Source organism: Pseudopipra pipra, chromosome 7, assembly GCF_036250125.1.
Source record: "Pseudopipra pipra isolate bDixPip1 chromosome 7, bDixPip1.hap1, whole genome shotgun sequence".
Taxonomy (NCBI): Eukaryota; Metazoa; Chordata; class Aves; order Passeriformes; family Pipridae; genus Pseudopipra; species Pseudopipra pipra.
In genome coordinates this window covers 20,484,746-20,503,845 of record NC_087555.1, presented here as the reverse complement: position 1 = coordinate 20,503,845, position 19,100 = coordinate 20,484,746, and the positions used below count along the sequence as shown (strand labels likewise).

The window sequence follows — 19,100 nt, the reverse complement described above, 5'->3', positions numbered from 1 at the left end:
CAGAATGGTACTGCTGCTGCTCTGCATGGTTTGGGAAGGCAAGGAAGGGCCAGAAGAGGAGCTGAGACAAATTATGCAGATGCACACTAAAAATCCTGATATTAAAAACATCTTGGATGATTTTTAAGGGTTTTTTTAGTATTGAAAATAATGTCAATGTCTGAAAATTGTGTCCCTATGCATTCTATACAGCAGTCCTCAAATTTGAAAAGAATTCTGAATCCTGGTAGGACCACTGGCTCCACTGGGGTTTATCAACACACTGCGGAAAACTTACTACTTTCTTGTAAAATCATTTTCCTTCCTGAAAGTGAATGCAGAAGGGGAGTTGAAAGCAAAAACACCATGAACTGACAGTAAAAGTGCCAAAAAGCAGATTGTGAACCTCTGCAAATAAGTTCACTCATCTAACCAATTTTAACTCAAGCCTATACGGTCACTGCACTGAGTCAGTGAGGTGAGAGGTCTTACAGAAAATTAATGAGACTGTGGTTATTATTTCATAGTTTGATTAAAAACGCATAGAACCTAAAAGCTGCTGAAAGGATAGGCCCACTATTGCCTCTACTCCCAGTCCCCAAATAAATACTCATTCTGTGTAAGCAGAGACCAGAGAGCACTCATGTCTTCTATGGCAAGCCCTAAACACACGTCATGCTCTAGATCTACCATCTCCTGTCATCACTGTCCTTTTCTTTCTGGGGAGGCTGCTCTGAAAGGGTTCAGAGAGTACATGCCCTTTTTCCCTTCCCAGCACCTTATCTTGTGGTTATACAGAATTAATATTTCTTTGGTGAATTAACAAAAACCAGCTAGCCATAATTTTGATCAGTAACCACAAATAATTTGTCTTCCTAAGTCAAGAAGTAAGAAGTCATTGTTCTTATGAATTAAAAGACAGAATACAAGAATTATGTTTGTCTTTCTTGACAAAAAGGACACATCAGGCTTAATTGAGAGGACTATAAGCAGCTACTGAAGTTATAAATTAATCTCATTCAGAAAAAATATCCTACATCATTGCATATACTGGAAAACAGGTCCTCTGTTAGAGCATTGGCAGCATAACAAATATACTGACACATGATGAAACTATTCAATGAGGAAGAATGTGAAATGAGGCAAAATGCCTCATTGAGGCAGGAAAGTGAATTCAGTGGCATTTCAATCGAAATACCTCTCCACAAGTTTAATGGAAAGACCTAGAAGAGAGTGAACAAATAACCTCTCCACCACCACCATCTAGAAGGTTCACACCATGAACCCTGTCTCTTCCATTGATATAGCTTCAGTAATGAAGCAAATTAAACTAGATGCCAAATTAAACTAGATGTGCCCAAGGAAACATTCCTCTTAATGGGCAGAGTGGTAGGATTGCTCCTGTTCTAGAGAAAAGCCAGTTAACAGTTAAGCTTGTTGAAAGAAACCCTATGGCATCACATGGATATTGTAAAACTTGTAATTTCATTTGGTAAAAGCATCGGGGATAGAGACAAAGTGAAAAGTTAATAGGTCACATATTTAGCTACAAGAATGTGGGTACACCAGTTCAAGGCTCACAGGGGTAGGCAAAACCAAAACAAAAAACCCAACCCTTATTAAAACTTCTTACTCATTTTACTACTTGAAGTCACAAACGAAGAGTCAACCTGTTTTTAAATGATATTTTCAATATAAAGCATTGTACCTCTATACTAAAGACCATCATAACAAGTGTTCATGCTGAGTCAATATGAGATTTTACATCTACATTCCTAAGCTGCAGTTGCAGTGTGAGCAATGTGACCACCCAACATCTAAATAAAATGAAGGAAAAATTTGTGTCAGATAGATATAAAAGAAAGGATTTCCTTGATTTTACAGTTCTCATGGTCACATTTAAACAACCAGAGCAAGCCAATAAAAAGGACAATCTCTTCAACTATTATGTTCTTATTATAAAGTCTAATTCTCCTCTCTGCTGGGACAGGAAATTAAAACAGTGCACTAGAAGAGCTCCAAATTGTTAAAAGAAAGCTGCAAATATTTAATTTCTTCTTGTTATTGTTGGATTTGTAAGCTTATGTTTCTGGACACAATACAGATTAAGAAAGAGGTATAAGAAAATGCAAATCACATTTTATTTCCCAGTACTACTCTCTACCACTTACCTATATCTCATCCATTAAAGTAGAAATTTTAAGGGAGTGAAAGGTAAATAAAATCCACCAGCAGCAAGAAGAGAACAAATTAATGATTTGTATGTGTTTTGCTCAGCATTGCAGTTGATTTAGCTATGGCTTTTTCTGTTCTATTAGTGATGGCATGGTAACTCCTCAGTAGAATTCCTCCAGGTTAAAAATTGCTCATATTGTTATTTTCATTGATAATGGTATTTGAAATGTTCTCTTTCCTTAAGTTTTTCCTTATAAAAGCCCCATTACATGTGCTTGATATTCTGACCCATAAAACTTATCATAATCACTCCTTGAAAATTTCTTGTTAAGTTTATTTTACGAGATTCACTAATTTCCTACAACTTCTGACAGTGAACATAACTGAAAATTGGACAGTACAATGTGATGCATCTGAATGCAAATATAACAATCTGAAGAAAAAATACTGTGTTTTGCTCTCACTTTTTACTTTGGATGTTTTATAAAAGCTATTCAGAAACATGAGATCTCCTTTCTTTTTTTATTTCCTGCTTACTCAGCAATACATCTGAAAAAAGTATTGAAAGTGCTTGTCCTCTCTTCAGAATTTTAGACAATATTAGCACTGTCTCTTTCAGAAGAAAACCAATTTATTTCTGCTACTATTAGTAATGAAATCTGTTTCACCATCAGGGTGAGAAGTGTAGCCCAAAGAAGAAGATGACAGAAGCAAGCAGTCTTGATGCAGAAATTTACTTATATGAGATCATAAATGCTGTCACATCCTTCTGATAGTGCTCTTGCAAATCCAATGGAGGCAAAGGACAGAGAAGTTCCTTGCAGAACATCCTGACAGAAGGTAAAGGCATCCTGTAGTGCTGTTTCAAGTAGACCATAGAAACTACATTCATAAGATTGAAAAGGAAGTAAAGCAGTAGACCAAAGCTGTCCTAGGCTACTTCAAAACCTAAAAGCTGTCAGCAATTCCAAATAGTTAAATCTTTTAAATAACAGCTGGTTTTCCAAGTCAGTGCTTGCCAGTCCTGAGGCTACAAGCCTGTTCTTGAGTAAAAGTATCCTAATTCTTGCCTCTACTCTCTGTAGCAAGGCTTATCTTTGTTAAGCTTATTACTTTGGAAAAGGGCTGTAGTTTTCTGACACAGCTAGTAGAAGAGCAGTTGTGAGTTATCTGAACATTCTCAGCACCTCCTCTTTCAGAATGCTCTTTAACATCATACTCCTTAGAGTAAATTTTATTTAGAAAATTCACTGCTGTACAAAGCAACTGGACTTCCCTTGCAGTTCTAAATTGAAAATAATTAATATTTCAAAAATTAAAAAGAAGAGAACACATTATTTACTCTATTGGAAACCTGTGCAAGTTGATGTGCCCTCTACTCTGCTCTCGTAAGACCCCAGCTGAAGTACTGCACCCAGCTCTGGTGGATCTTTGAGGTAAATAAGCAAGAACGTGTCAATCAGACAAGATAATGTCTATCATAACTCACTTCCATTTGTCTTTCTCCTTAACCTTTTGCAATCACTTGTAAACAGAGATATATAGACATTTACAGCACTATCCTATTCTATGAGGTCTCATGGTTAAGTACATCTGACAGCATAGGTTTATATATGTATCACATTTTATTTACTTTCCTATTTTAGTGGGTTTTGTAAGGTCTGTGCTCACCAGCTGAAATAGTAACATCATTTACCTATTTGTGCCTCTTGGGCATAAAACTTCATTGGAAGTACGTCTTACTACAGTGCTCCTACTGCTCTGTGGAGGAAAAAAAGCAACAGAAAAAAAAAGAATATTTCTCTCCCCCCTCCTCCCCAAAGCCCTACCCTACCTCATTCTTAAAAAAAAAAAAATAAAAATCTTTTTCCACTTAGTGTTCCCAGTGGGGAAATTCCTTTATTTAGGAGAGACCAAAGGAATACCCCAGTCGCTGCTATGGACACTCTCAAGAGATGAAAAGATTAATTGGGTTTAAAAGAGAGGTAAAATTAATAACCTTGTATATCTTACTTCAAAAAATTCCATTTTGAAGTGATCCATACCAAGATTTTATTTTCTCATCATATGGCAGAAATTATTTCCTATGTTGAACTGTAGTAACAGTAAAAGTGGACCAGATTATGTACATTTTACATCAATTAAGATATAAAAATCTCATTCCTAATACAAGCATAGTTAACAATAGATAAGCCTTCTCTGTAACATCTATTTTTTTGCTTAGCATGAGTTTTAGGTACCTTTTGCCGTGTGTATCCCTATACTGGTGAGGTTTATACACCTCTTTTTCTGTGCACCAAGTATCTTAAAGTATACTGCTTTAGCCTTTCAGGACTTGCCTTCTTCCTTGACTTTGTCTTTAAGGTCTGTCTTGATAGTAATACTTCATTCAGATCATTCTTCCATTGCTAAGATATTATGCTATGCACCTTGGACTAGCCTGTCTTAGTCTTTGTACTCAAACAAAGCTTTTGGGAGTCACTCAGGTCAGCTCAGGGCCTGCCCACATTTATCTCTGCCTCCCTCAACAAAATAGGACTTTTCTCATCTCTGTTTCATACACAGTATGAAATTTGAAACCACCCAATCATTTTCGAATTGTTTAATACAGTCAAAACAGACAACTGAGGCTACAACTCTCTATGACTGATTCCAGCATACCAGATTCTATAACATACTGAAGCTCCCACGTGCTAAACTGTGGGAAGAACAAATACAAGATGCATACATTTCCAGGAGATATTCACATGCTCACAATAATAACAATGTGATGTAATAATAATAAATATTTATATATTCACAATAATAATAACTGCTCCACTGAAACCTTTGTTTTCCCTTATGAAGGCATATGTCAAACAATACTTATTAAAAGAACAGAAATATTTTAAACAATGTATTTTAGTAATAATGTCTTTTGTGTGGAAAACTTGACAGGAAATCCTTCTCCTGATAGTCTCACAACGACAGTAGGGATAATTCCAATATTCGTGTTTCAAGATCTCTCAGTATGGAGCATCCCTCCTTGCTGGCTTAGATATAGCAGTATAATGGAAAAATCTATCATGCCAAAAAGAAAGACATATGGCATTTCACCAGCCATTCCTGAGAGACATTAAAAGCAAAATTAAGGCATCCTAAATATTCTTGTCTACAATGGAGGGCAGGTGATTAAGCACAGTGAACTTTGTCCTCTAGAGTTAGAGAGGTGACACATCAGCTGTGTTTTTAATGGATGCCACTGTCTCTTGAAATCACATAAGGGTTATTTTTGGTGAATTATAATAATGGAATTATTATTAACATACTCATAACACGTTCTTACCAACAAGCTAGTCAGCTGCAATTTTTCCATTTGAAAATAACTGACCAATTAAAGAGTTACCCAATATGAGTGAATCATACCATGATCCTGGGAATTTCACCCACATATTTAATGCATGTTGCCAAGGCTTGCTGTGTTCACAAGTTCACAAAGTGATATTCCTTTCTGTGCTGATTCATATATTCCTGCCAAGACAGAGCCAAACCACTTACATGTGGCTGCAATTCACGGCTCCCAGAACACTGACTAAAGTGATGAGGTTATAAAATCCTTACTTGCATTTCACTGGCTCTATCTGTGTAGAAAAGAACCCAGAATCCTACTCTGAAATGCATCATCTAACTCAGAACTCATTATTTAAACTCAAGTACTGAGTTTTTTGTTAAAACTCAATATTAAAACCTTTTTTTCTGCACCCTCCTCCTGCAAGATATTCCCAAGGACATTTATTAGCTGTCAGCTGAATACAAATGTAGAACAGATGGTACCCTAATTACACAGGTAATGTGCATCTCTGGATCACCCTTTATCATAACCATGAAGACCAAGTTGTTTAATTCAAGTTATATACAAACTTATATCAAGTTATAGACAAACTTCTGACTTCTTTTCTTGATTCTCTATAGAAGCAAAGAGGCCTATGTAGGAATTCTCTCTAATTTCCCTTTTGCTAAGAACACATTAACCGAAAAAGCCACTTTCAGAGGACTGTAATGTACATCAAATAGCCTCACAATGACTGTGCTTTAAGACTTATCAGGAATGATAAAGAGCAGATATTGATCAAGTAAATTCCTATTTTAAAACATAATCCTAATTAAAAAAATATAAACGATTAAATAGATTTTCTTAGCCAAAACTAAATGCAATAAATTCCTCTATAGTTACAGCAGTTAGACTATTCAGAGCTTTACAAGTATATATGAGCATTCTACCAGTTCACAAGGATAGACCTGGGGGAGTGGGTGGAAATTATGGAGGTGTAGCAATGAGATGGATGAGTCTCAGAACAGGGATTTCATGCTCAGCAATATTTGCCATGAGCTTTCTGACCCTTCGGTTTAAAACACATGAAACAAGGCCCTGTTGTCTTGTAGTCATTTAGCCATGATTAAACTTGAAAGAGGGAAAAAGCCTGCACAGTGATTTGGCAATTCTGTATAGCAGCTACACAGAAATAAAAATAACTGTCAAGGGCAGAATAGAGGAGATTCTGCACACAGATTTTACCACCTCTCATTAAATGTTAGAAGCATTAGTCACATATAATCAACTTGCAGCATGGTAAGTTTTTTTCCAGTATAAGCTTTGTCACTACTTCAAAGATAAGGGGGAAAAAACAAAAGAGTTGCATAGGTATTTTAAATGCATTCATTATTTTGTGCATTTCATGGCCTTCTGTTTTTGAAGTAAGATTTCATGTAATTTTTATGACTTACAAAACATGTGGCACAAGAGCGGAAACGAAAGGGTACCCTTAGTGTACCCTGCACTTGGCTGAAGAGTCCTTTAAACTTCTATTGCACAAAGAGCTTTAGCCTGAAAGTCAGAAAAGTTTCAATTATACTAAACAAAGAGAGAAAGAAAAACAAGTGTAAATCAAAGAAAACCAAGTATGGGATGCCAAAGCTGACTGAACACCTACTTTTGCCCAGCTGGCTATGTGAGAGAAGCTGAAGCTAGCCAAGTAGTCAAGAGTGATGATGAAAAAGAAGTGCTGCCTATGTCTGGGTACTTTTATTATCTACTGAATAGTCCACCCAAAAAATATGTCCCTAAGAACACCCAGTCATTTGGGGAGAGGTTACAGAACGTGTTCTGTCCCTGCATGCATCGTCCTTGCTGGTGTTCTTGGAAAAAGAGTTCTGGGAGGCTAGGTTGGCAGTGTTGAGATGCATATGCCTGCCTGTGGGGACAGCAGCCCAGAAATCCCAGAATTTGGATGTTTTTGCCCATAGTGGTGAGGTATGTAAAGGTCAGCAGGCAGCACCTGCTGACTGCAGCCTTCAGCTGATGATGTGTGATTGGGACAGATGTGAATTGAGGCAGGAGGGGAGAAAAAAGCAAAAGTAACAGTTCCGTAACATAGTAGATGAAAATCTTTGAAAATCCTAGCCTTTTTCCTGTATGATTTATAATAAGTACTTTTGGTCTACAATGAAACTACTGAAAAGCAATTATGCTTATTGCAAGAAAGTCAGCTGCATTGGAATGTGGTATCTTTACATGGCCTGAATAATATGAATGTACTTTCTTATCCTTTTTAAATTATGATTTACCAATCATAATTTTTACCGAAACCTTTCTTAAGTAGTTAAGAACCAACAATTTTTTACTGGAAGGTGCTTTGTTTCCTGCCAAAGAGCACTGAAACAAAAGCTGTTGCCTCCAGCCTTTGCCACTGCTAAGCAGTGTAAGGTGAGCACACACAGCACAGCCAGAGGTATGGCAGAAAGCATACTTTACCTCCATGCCTCACTAAATAATACATTGGCAACGCAAGCACGTAAGAGATTTGGTGTCTCGTAACTACTATCAGACGTGTGTCTACCAAGCTTCATGTTCGTTAGTCAAATGAGACCAATGAATTAAGAGAATGTTTAAAATTGTCTTCCTTTAAACAGGCACACAATGAATGCAGTGGAGTCACAACCGGAAAACTTGACTGAGAAGAACACAGTGGTAAGATAAGCTCCGTACAAATATGCTAGTTATGCTTTTCTTTTTTTGTCTTTTTTTTTTCTTTCTGTAAATAGTGTGAGGCCTGATACTGCTTATGTAATAATTGGGAATGGTGGGGCAAGAGGAAAAATAATAAACAAGTCTTTCCTCAATCCCACAAATACGAATAATGCACTTTCTAGTCCTCTCTTATTAGATGATAAAATGTGTTGATTTTGTTGGTAAGTTATGAGAATTGCTGTTTCAGTGTGATTTACCTTAAAATACCAAAACCTTGTTATATTTGCTAGAACAGGGTCTGTCATAATTCAGAGTTGAAACAACATTTCTTAAAGTTTTATTATTTAGCTATCCGTATTTGTATCAGGATAAAGGTTGTCATGTTAAATGACAGCCCCAAATAATGTATTTTCTCAAAATATGACTAGGAATCTGGAAGTGCTTTATATGTTCTAGCAATCAAGAACTATTTTAGCTCTTTATAAACTTGTTTGAGGTGCTTTTGTTAAGAAGTGTCTGAAATGTAAATGAAATGTTACAGATACTGGAGGCTCTACTTACCTGCAGAAGAAACTGCAAGCTTTTCAAGTAATGGTGTCAAAAGCATGAGGCTACCTGTCATGTGTAGATATAAAGAGTCCTTAGCACAAAATAGATTTAGTAATGTGGCCAGTGAATATTGCAGTTGGACGAGATGATTGCTCCAGATCTCTTCCAACTGAACTATTTTATTCTCTTCTTGACTAGATTTAGAGGAGAGCTTGTGCAGCTACTGGTCTCCTCTTTCACCCCCCTGCCTCCCTTCCCAGCATTGCCATAAACTAAGGGGTCAGCTGCTTCTGTAGCTTCCTCTGGATCCTAAGGGCTGTTCTTCAGTGGTTGGCAAAAAACATTGGGTTGAATGAGATCTAGTCTTCATTCTCAACATGTTGTTCTTTCTCTCATAATTTATCCTAAGATGGCCTATGGAGCCTCATGCCAGGGACTCTTGACAGTGCAGATTACCTGGAATCATGGTAGGATAGGAAGGGAAGTCTCAGAGGCAAAAGTTGGATGAAGTAGGATGGTAGATCATGAAAGGACTTATTAAATCCTGTCCCTGAAAGATTTCGAGGGTTTTTTGTGTGAAGGGTTTTTTGTGTTGTGGTTTGTTGTGTTGGGTTTTTTGTGTTGTGGTTTGTTGTGTTGGGTTTTTTGTGTTGTGGTTTGTTGTGTTGGGTTTTTTGTGTGGTTTGTTGTGTTGGGTTTTTTGTGTTGTGGTTTGTTGTGTTGGGTTTTTTGTGTTGTGGTTTGTTGTGTTGGGTTTTTTGTCTGTTTGTTTTAATTGAGAAGGGAATCCAGACTAATAGGTAGTGGCAAATAGCAGCTATTTTACAACAGACTGTTTCCTAATGTTAGGAGAGGACTCACCAGTACAATATGCATGATGGGGACAAAAGCAACAGTATTCACATATAGCTCTACAAGTAAACTGTATCAGTTTACTATTTTTTCAATTTCTGTTTACTGCTTTGCTAGTGAACAAATGGAAGAGTTTACATGTAAGAAACATTTAAGATATCAAGAATATGACGAAAATTCAGGTAGCCATTTTGGCAAAGGAACATACAGCAGAACATACAGTTTTCCTCAACAGCTCATTCCTTGCACGCATATGTTCACCTACCAATTGAATGCACAGTCTGTGAACTGTAGAAGGGGGCTTATCTCATTTAAAGTACAAGACAAAGAATACCATTTCAATGATCCTACTGTGAAGACAGATTTACCAGCAACTTCAGATTTAAAAAAAACCCTGAAATTTACTGATATCTGCAACTCATGAGTGCAAAAAATCTACAGGCCTTCCCATAGCTGTTTGCTCAGGAAAAGGATACATTTATTACATGCAATGAAGAATTACCATAGGCCTCTTTTAAAATCAGGGGGAGCGAGATACAAAAGATCCCAGAGAAGAAATACAAAAAAGGAAATCCTACAGTTTGACTGCAGTGTTTGAATGCTGTACTATCACTGGCCTCATAAAACAAACACATTAATGCAAAATATTTATAGCTGGCATTCACAAAGACCTACTTTTGAATGTTATATAGCATTTTAGGTAGTTCCCTTACAAAAATTCCACCATCCATTTCTGACAGAATGACTACTCACTAGCTAACTTATTTTTTTCTTACTGCAATGTTCCTCTCTCCAACACATCAGTTTTGGCCACAGAAGCACACCTGAGTCTCCAAACCAAAGAAAACGGGAGGACAAGGCTCCCTGCAGAGTGGCTGAGGTCACTTATTCTTTTAAGCCTGGAGAAGAGGAAACTGAGGGGAGACCTCATTGCAGTTACAACTTTGTTGTGAAGGGAAGAGGAGGGACAGGCACTGATCTCTTCTCTGTGGTGACCAGTGACAGGACCCAAGGGAATGGCCTGAAGTTGTGTCTGGGGTGGTTTAGGCTGGATGTTAGAAAGAGGTTCTTCACCTGGAGGGTGGTTGGCCGCTGGAACAGGGTCCCTAGGGAAGTGATCACAGCACCAAGCCTGCTGGAGTTCAAGAAGTGTTTCAACAATACTCTCAGGCATGGTCCTGTGCTGGGCTAAGGGTTGGACTCAATGATCCTTGTGGGTCCTTTCCAACTCTGCATATTCTGTGATTCTGTGTGATTCTGTGAAGATCAGCAACACCAGTAATAAAATGTGAAAACCTCAAATGACATCTAGGACACACCAAACTTATTCCTGACACAAATAAAGATGTTGCAACCAAATCTCTATTTTGTGGGGGAGGAGGGGAAGCACAGCAAACCACCAACTTTAGAAGCTACTGAATCTCCACACAATTTCACCTCAGCCAACACATCATGCAATCAAAACAAACATGTTCATTTTATCTGTCATCTATCAGCTATAGGCCCTAAAACAGATGAGGGTCAAAGAAGCTACTTTGCTTCTGCGAGTTAGAAGGAGGTGAACTCCAGACTATTTTTGAAAGATGGCATAACACATATCCTGAAAATCACTTGACACCAACAAAAGGACCCACTATCAGTGAAGCAAAACATAGGAGAATGTGGATATTGCATAGACACACTCACCTGAATTAGGAAAAGCACACTCACTTGAAGTAGGACAGTTGCACACACACAAGAATCTCTTTCCAAGAAGGAAGGTACTAATGAATTGAGATTTTAGTTACTAGTTGGGTCTCAGTTCTTTTTAACATTTCTTTTTCTTTACTGTTTTAAATTCATATTCCTTTTACTCAAATTTCCTTTTGAATGAGAGGTAAAAACTTACATTTGAGTATTTGCTACAGGGCAGAAAACCTCAAAATCAAACCACTTGGGAGCTGATTTCAGGAAAAGAGGAGCAGATATCAGCAACTGGTGCAAAATGACAGAATGGCAATTTTCCTTCCCAAGCGTACTCTAAGAAAGATGGAATAAGCCTTTGTGAGAACACAGCCAACTGATCAGAAAGATTTGATGTCAACACTTAGCAATTTACCTGACAGAAGAGTTACAGTGCAATTAGCAGAACTGCCCTGGGTTGTGTTTCCAGACTATCCAAGTACTCTCTCAGCTAATGCAGTAGCCCTTCTGTCTCCTGGCTGCATTAAAATGCTGTGACTCATTCCACAATACAGACAGCTGTATCAATCTAAAAGAAAACAGCAGTCACCTGTCACAACACCTTTCATGCAGCACATGCTGATTACCAGGCACTTATTCATTAACCCCGCTTTGTTTGGGATTCTCCCTAATTGTGTGCTTGCTGTTTTTCCATTCATGATAGACAGCAATTCTGTTGTCAAGCCTAAGAATAAAATGTCTGAACATCACCCTTAATTCACTCTATAATGAACATATTCCTCTTATATGAACACACTGAACCCTTTCACTGACTCTTACTGGATCTGGTCTTACTGGAAGTTGCTTTCCATTGGGAAGGGGTATCTGTCCCAGCAACCAGCCTGCGACCCACAAGGGCTCTTGAGCCACTCCGTGGTGGCCTTTGTTGGCATTGTGTCACTGGCCATTGACCCCAGGTCCACATTTCATTGGCAGGGCACGCTGGAGCTGGCAGACCTGCCCCTGCAGAAGGGCTCCGTGGAGCTCCTCAAGCAGAGATGGGAGTCCACCAATGCTACAAGACCTGCCCTGATGCTCCGGTACTCACCAGCTCCACCATCCCTGGTGCCAGATAAGATCAGCTGCAGCAACACCCTGGAGAAGGTGCCATCAGACAGCAGAAGGCTGGACGTGGCCAAGGAGGAGACCTCAGGTAGCTCTCAGACGATGGAGCACGTCCCTGCCACTGTGGAAGAACTGCGGAGCCACTTTGAGGCCCTGGGTGGTAGGAAGGTGAGTGCCTGGGCGGGGCAGACACCTTGAGGGAAGGAATGGAGATAGGCTCCAGAGCGGTTTCCCCAGCCTCACACAGCCCCTCTGCTGTGCCCTGCTGGGAATGGGCAGCCACAGCTCCTGTGGATGTTCTGTGGACTGTTTGGATCAATATGTTAATACTGATTATCATTATCTATTATCATCCCTAGCTTTCCTTATTGCATAATTTTATTGGTTTGCATCATTTTAATTGTTGCTGACTGGTGCTATTTGCCAAGCTGTCATGAAAGTAAGCATTCAACCGTGTTTGGCTAGTGCTTTTTAGAGGAGGAAAAAACCAAGATATTTCACAGAATCACAGAACATTCTGAGCTGGAAGGGACCCACAAGGATCACCGAGTCCAACTCTGAAGTGAATGGCCCGTACAGGGATGAAATCCACAATCTTGGCGTTATTAGCACCATCCTCTAACCAACCGAACTCTTCTCAGGGTCTCATATTTTGGTCTGAGAGAAGAATTCCCAAATGAAACTATCTACAAACATTCTAAAACTTTCTAAAGCAATTGCTTCTTATTTGTAGAGCAGTACTGACTCCGTTTCAATGAGAGGCCTGCTTTACCCATTGGTTTTCATTGGCATTAACATGACAGGCCTGGTCAAATTGCAAACTTTATTTGGCATCAGATTTTTGTTTGAGAAATTTCTGTGATTCCTTTGAACTGTCTTGGAGGAAGCTAGATTTTTTGAAACTTAAAAAGTGCTTCAGAGAAGTACAAGATACTGAAAAGGTTAGTAATCTTAATTAAGGTGACTCATTTTTGTGGCTAAAAAGTCTTTCATCAAGCTTTACTTCTTCTGCATAAAAACTGAAATGTCTGTGCAACTTTTGGTTGCTGATGGAGTATTTTAAACCTTCCACATTTTGATTCCTCAGTTTTTGTTCACTTACCAGGTTAAAACTAAAGTAAATAAAAAAATCCCCTTTGAATAACTTTTACACTGCTTCAAAATTAAAGATATACTAATACTTCATTTCACAACTCTGTATTCTGCTGCAGGATGACCCTGCCAGTTGATGCAGTCAAGTAATTTACCCATTTAATTTTAATGCCCAGAGTGACTTAAACATGGTTTTCTGGTCCAGAAACTACAGTTTAGAAAAATGCATACTGACAATTATATAATTCATACACAAAATCCTGCTACTAAAAGATATAATAAAGTTTTTTTATGTGAACAGTAACATAAAAATTCATGTGATTCATGAAAAATCTTTTCATCATGGTTTGAAACACATAACACACAAAGTAACAGGTACCAATAAAATAAAGGTTAAAACTTTATGGTATTATCAAGCACTTTAAAGACTATAAAAAATTGTCATAGACCGATGCTATATGGCATACTCAAGTGATTTTAAGGTGGAGACCTTTTTGGTGGATCTAACAGTCATTTCTTAAAAACAGCAAAATCAACTTTTTTTCCTATGAAGAAATACATTCAGTATTGCAGACATGATCAATCTTGTAGGAGCAAATTAGTTTTTTTTTTAGTCTTATTGAACAAAGAGTTCCTTATTGAGTGAGAAATAATAATTTTTTTACTTAAGCATTCTTCTCTTGAGAGAATTGCAGACTTTTACTCAAACAGTACTTACCAGGAAAGTAAAAGAATTCCTTACTCCCAGTCTTACAACTGTTACACCAATTAAATATTATTTTGTTATGGTTCCTTTGCAAAATTTGCTACTGTTTCACCTGCAAATGTTTTAAATTCTCATGCAGCTTAGAAACCAACCATTAGTATTATCATTTCACTGATACATTTCATAAAAATTATTTCCAAGTATATGTCTTTTTGCTGGGTTATCCTCCAGGTGAAAACTTGTCATTTCTGATACAAAAGGGAAGCAAAGGCGCAATAAAAAGAGTAGGAGGTGGGGGAAAAGTAGTAAAGGAACTGTTGCTTTCCTCTTCCTGGTCATTTGTTTGCCAAGACTGCTACATATGAAATGCATTTGACTAGAGCTCTAGTTAAAATAATTTTTTTTCTCTGGAAATCTGCAAGTGAAAAAAGAGGTGTACTCCCTGGAGAGCTTGCCTCCTTGCACTGAAACTCCTGCAGAAATCACAACTGTTAACATCAGTACCTTGCAAAGAACATTGAAAATCAGAGGGTGGTTATAAACTAGGAAGTGACAAGGGGTGGAAAAGCATGATGAGCAGTCCCTTTCTTCAGAATTCAAGTGGAAAAGCTTGAATTCTGTTATCCCGTTCAGGTAGCTGTCTTAGGAAATAAGATTTATATTGCCTTTGAGGATTTATTTCTCCAGCATTGTAAAACATCTTGAGGTTTCCAAGATACGATCAATTTGAAATGTAGGAAAATGGAATCTGTATCATAGAGGACTTTCACAATATAAGCATTACTTCAAACATTTTTACTTAAAAAGAATATTTTGAAAGTAAAACTACAAAAAATGCAGCCATTCCTACAAAGGGTTTCTGATGCTGAAGTATGGATATTTAAACTCGGGACTTTCACTTACAAATCTTGGCAACACTGACCGAAAGCAACACTGGCAAGGTTTCAAAAAAAAGTGTGAATTCCATAGACATAGGTCTTCTGTGAAAGGATAGAATATTTCAGTAATATGAAAAGTTGGAGCCAAACTGATGCCGCTGCTAACAACGGCATCAACATCTATGCACAAGATCTAATTGTACAAAAAGTATATAGAAATTACTGATTCCTCCGTTGGTAACAGTTCAACAAGCAGGAAAAAAATAAAATCATGTGAGACAAATATGATCCCCAGAAATCTCAGGCTTTGCATGTATAAAACCTGGGCTTTGTATTGTATTTTAAATTAATATACAGAAGGTATTTAAAGATACATATTCAGCATTTGATGTGTATCTGGTTAATGATAAAGACTCTAGATGTTAAAGGTAACAAAGGCATTTATTCATATTAATGACTGTTAAGTATTTTAGTAGTTAAATATTATACCATGAGATAAAAGACATCATGAAAAACAATAGCATTTGTATTAGTATGCCTTCAGAAGGCACATTTTGATTGTAGTTCTACCAAGTAATGAGTGATGCAAAAAAATACTTATATCACAATATAATGCAAGGTCATGCAAAAGTTTTAGCAAACTGATTGCTTAAGATTCAATCTCTTCCAGCCGTAGTACATTTCCATGTGCAGGAAGAGTAAAGGATGGGGAATGAGCTGATCTATTTTCCTTGGATTTTTGTAGTGGTTTCACCCAGAAGCCACAAAGAAGGTTAGAACAAAATTAGAAATGGCTAAATGTAAAACTAAGTCAAAGCCATAGAAATCACAGTGAAATCTTAAAAATTTAAACAAAACTTTATGCACAGTAAAAGACTGCCAACTGTTGGAACCCTGCTTGGACTATCTCTTGACTGATCAGACTTTAAAGATCAGGCCCATTTTATTACATTAATCCATACGAAAAATATATTTTATTCTAAGCCAAAATACTGCTGATTAAAAATTCTAAAACGTCTCATTCACATTGCATTTCCATTGCAATGCTGTTATTTATATATGTACAAAATCAATAGAGAGAAATCAGGTCAATTAAATCACATTAAACCATGAAGTCACTGCTAAACAATTAGATCAATCATCTAAAGAACACTCCGCTTGTTCAGAAGTGAAAGACATCATTATAGGCAGCTGCAAATGTATTTAGACTTCTGGCATATTTTTCGTCCTCACGGCTAAATGGTGAACTATGCCCAATCCTATTTATTTAAATGGAATTAATACTTCATATTGCAATGAAGAATACAAAAAAGAGTAAATAGTCAGGGACCAAATTCAGTAATTTTGAAGTTAAATCACTTAGTGAAGTCAAATTACTTTCACCTGAGTTTATCCCAGTGGAATTTGGATATATTTCCCTCTTAGGATTATTAATAAGTTAATAATCAAGTCTGGTTTTCCAGCCTTTTAACTGAAGTCTATATTATCAGGCCTGTCCACATATTTTAATTATTTAGACATAAAATGATGTCCCATTGTGATAAAATGAAAAATATCTTCCCCTTTCCTATAAGAAAAAAACTGTTTCTTAGAAATTAATAATATATTAAACATCAATTTTCTGTGTTGGTGTATCACTCCCATGAAACAACCACTTTAGTTTATTAGCACTCAAAGGCATTGGAATGTCAAAGCAACTACGACTTATGTTTGCTGGAAAGTGATTATGTATGTTTTTGTTGAAATACATTAAAACATCCCAGCTGGGAAAGTAATTTCATGCTTACTTTTTAGAGAAACCTATTTGAAGAACTCATTAAAATAATTCATTTAAATAATCTGGTATATGTTCAGTAAACTATGTCCTTTGCTAAAAACATATGAACTGCTGCAGAAAGTAAATGAAGGCAACCCATGTTTAATGTAAAAGGTTAGACTTTCATTAAAATTGTCTAAACAAGCAGCATCTTTTTTTCCCTTAGTACTGTCAGAAAAATTTATATTAATTTAGCATAGCTATGTAGTGTGGAAAAGAATGGAACCCCCATGACAACTGTAGGTCAGTTTTGTATCCTGTTAGCACTTGCATCATTTGTATTTTTGGGTGAATGGAAGTGAATGAGGAGTACGCAGGATGTCTGAAAAATTCCCCTTGCTGAAAAGCTTGCTATTGAAGGGAGTGCTGTATGGTCAGCCTTCTGGATTTTGGTTTCATTTCTTCCTTAACTCATTCTTTTTGTTGGCACATATATTCCCCTCTTTTGTTTTCATGAATTCATTCTAATGTCTAAAGATTCCACAAGGACAGACCACATTTTCTCTGGGACTTGAATTGAAGAATAGCTTTTGATAAAAATTCACATTCTTTTTTTCTTTTCCTTCAGTAGGAAAACTTTTCTTCTGGGCTAAGCAAATGTATCAGCTTTTTACAGGTACCTTATAAATCATCTGAAGAAACAATCCTCCTCTCACATTAGTTATTCTTATTCAGCTCATCTCCAAACCGGACTGGTTTGTCACAGTTTGGAAGATGTATTAAATTTTTGCCTTTTTAGAAAGTGGACACATTGACAGAGTTCTCACTGATATTTACAATGCTTTACAGTAGGAAAAGCAGCTGTTCTGATGATAGAAATGAAGCTTCCTAAAGCTTCTTTGTTCACAAACAGTTCCACGAACTATTGCAGTACAATATGTGTGTGTGCATATATATTTATATATGCACACACACATACACACACATGCACAGATAGATAGATAGATAGATACACACGAAGTTCTTCCATAATGTACCACTGTTACTTCCTGTTTCATCAGTCAATTGGCAGTGATTCACATTCCATTCCTGTTTATTACCTGGAGTTCTTCAGTTCCTCTGAGCTATTTTCTAGGTGTTAGTTACATCATTACACTTTCATTGTATATTCTCCCAGAAGTGGTTCTGGAAAGCACAACCTCAAGGTGTTCAGCAAAACTGGATTTGAAATCAGCACAAATGACTCTCACTTGTGACAATATTTCAGACCTTCTCCTCCACCATGCCCATTAGTTCTCTAATTTCACTAGTTTCTCTAATGGTCCCTGCAACTTGTTTCACTACTTGTCTAATTAAGCAACTATGCTTTGGTCAAACATTTGAATGTGTTCCAAATAACAAATGATAATATTTTTCTTTAACAAATCCTCGAGAACTCTTTTATTCTTCTGCCCTCGATTCAGCTTTACCATTTTTGTTCTTTATTTGGAGGTGTGGACAGAAGAGGAAATAATCTGTAATAGGATCTCACCTTAAAATGGTAGAATCATCCACTTTTCCTCACAGTGAGAGAAGTTACTACTTGAGCTATGGCAACAAGGAAACTTCCTAGAAAAAAAAAAAGTAGGACAGATCAGTTGGAAAATTGAAACTTCTGTGTCACCTGTTCCTTACGAAAAGTTAAATTTGAGTTTAATCTCATATAAAGTAATGTTGAGCAGGCTGCATGGGATGGGATGGACTACAGTTCTATGCACTTTTAGGATCACTTGTCCTCAACAAATTGCAATGATTTCAGATGTGGGTCTCATTTTTGTTTGATTATTGTCTGCCTCTATGTTCTTTCTCCCTCACTATTAAAAAGATTTCTTGTCTGTTTTTTTGCTGTTGTGTTTTTAATTTAAAGAGGCACTTTTCATCTGTTATGATGAGTTGAATATTTTGTGGAGCACAGTTAGCTAACAGAAAAACTTATTTCAACAGTGCATCAATTGCTACTTCCTAGAATGACTGAAGTTCCTAGGAAGGCAGTCTAAAACTCTGAAAGTTGTATCTGGAACATGGAAGCATTTAATTAGGGCCATTTAAAAACACAAAGCACATTTTCTTTACAAGATTAAGTCCAATTTTTTTTTTCTGTTAACACAATCATACTTCCATCATTACATGGTGATAGATACCCCTAAAAACTTGAATATATACACAGCAGTTTAAAAGGTATTGTAGAAGTCTAGAAATTGAAAAGGGTGCATAACAAAAAAGACTTTTAAAAATACAGGGCATCTGACAGTTTTTGAGATATTTTCAGAACTTCTACCT

General features: G+C 37.0%; 2 long non-coding RNA genes across 2 annotated transcripts in view; both read right to left on the bottom strand.

The window, feature by feature from the left end:
- The window catches only part of LOC135417206 (uncharacterized), an 85,822-nt gene extending 72,088 nt beyond the window's left edge, over nucleotides 1–13,734 (bottom strand). The window contains exons 1-3 of the long non-coding RNA XR_010431962.1: nucleotides 12,333–13,734; nucleotides 11,661–11,813; nucleotides 11,451–11,579 (exon numbers count right to left, since the gene is read on the bottom strand). This is a non-coding gene — a long non-coding RNA (uncharacterized LOC135417206). The remainder of the gene's footprint in view (nucleotides 1–11,450; nucleotides 11,580–11,660; nucleotides 11,814–12,332) is intronic.
- LOC135417615 (uncharacterized) lies at nucleotides 4,030–9,316 on the bottom strand. Its single transcript, XR_010432138.1, has 3 exons — nucleotides 8,723–9,316; nucleotides 6,919–7,018; nucleotides 4,030–5,664 (listed from the first exon to the last, which is right to left on the bottom strand). It is a non-coding gene; the product is annotated as an uncharacterized LOC135417615 (long non-coding RNA).
- Nucleotides 13,735–19,100: the final 5,366 nt, after the last annotated feature.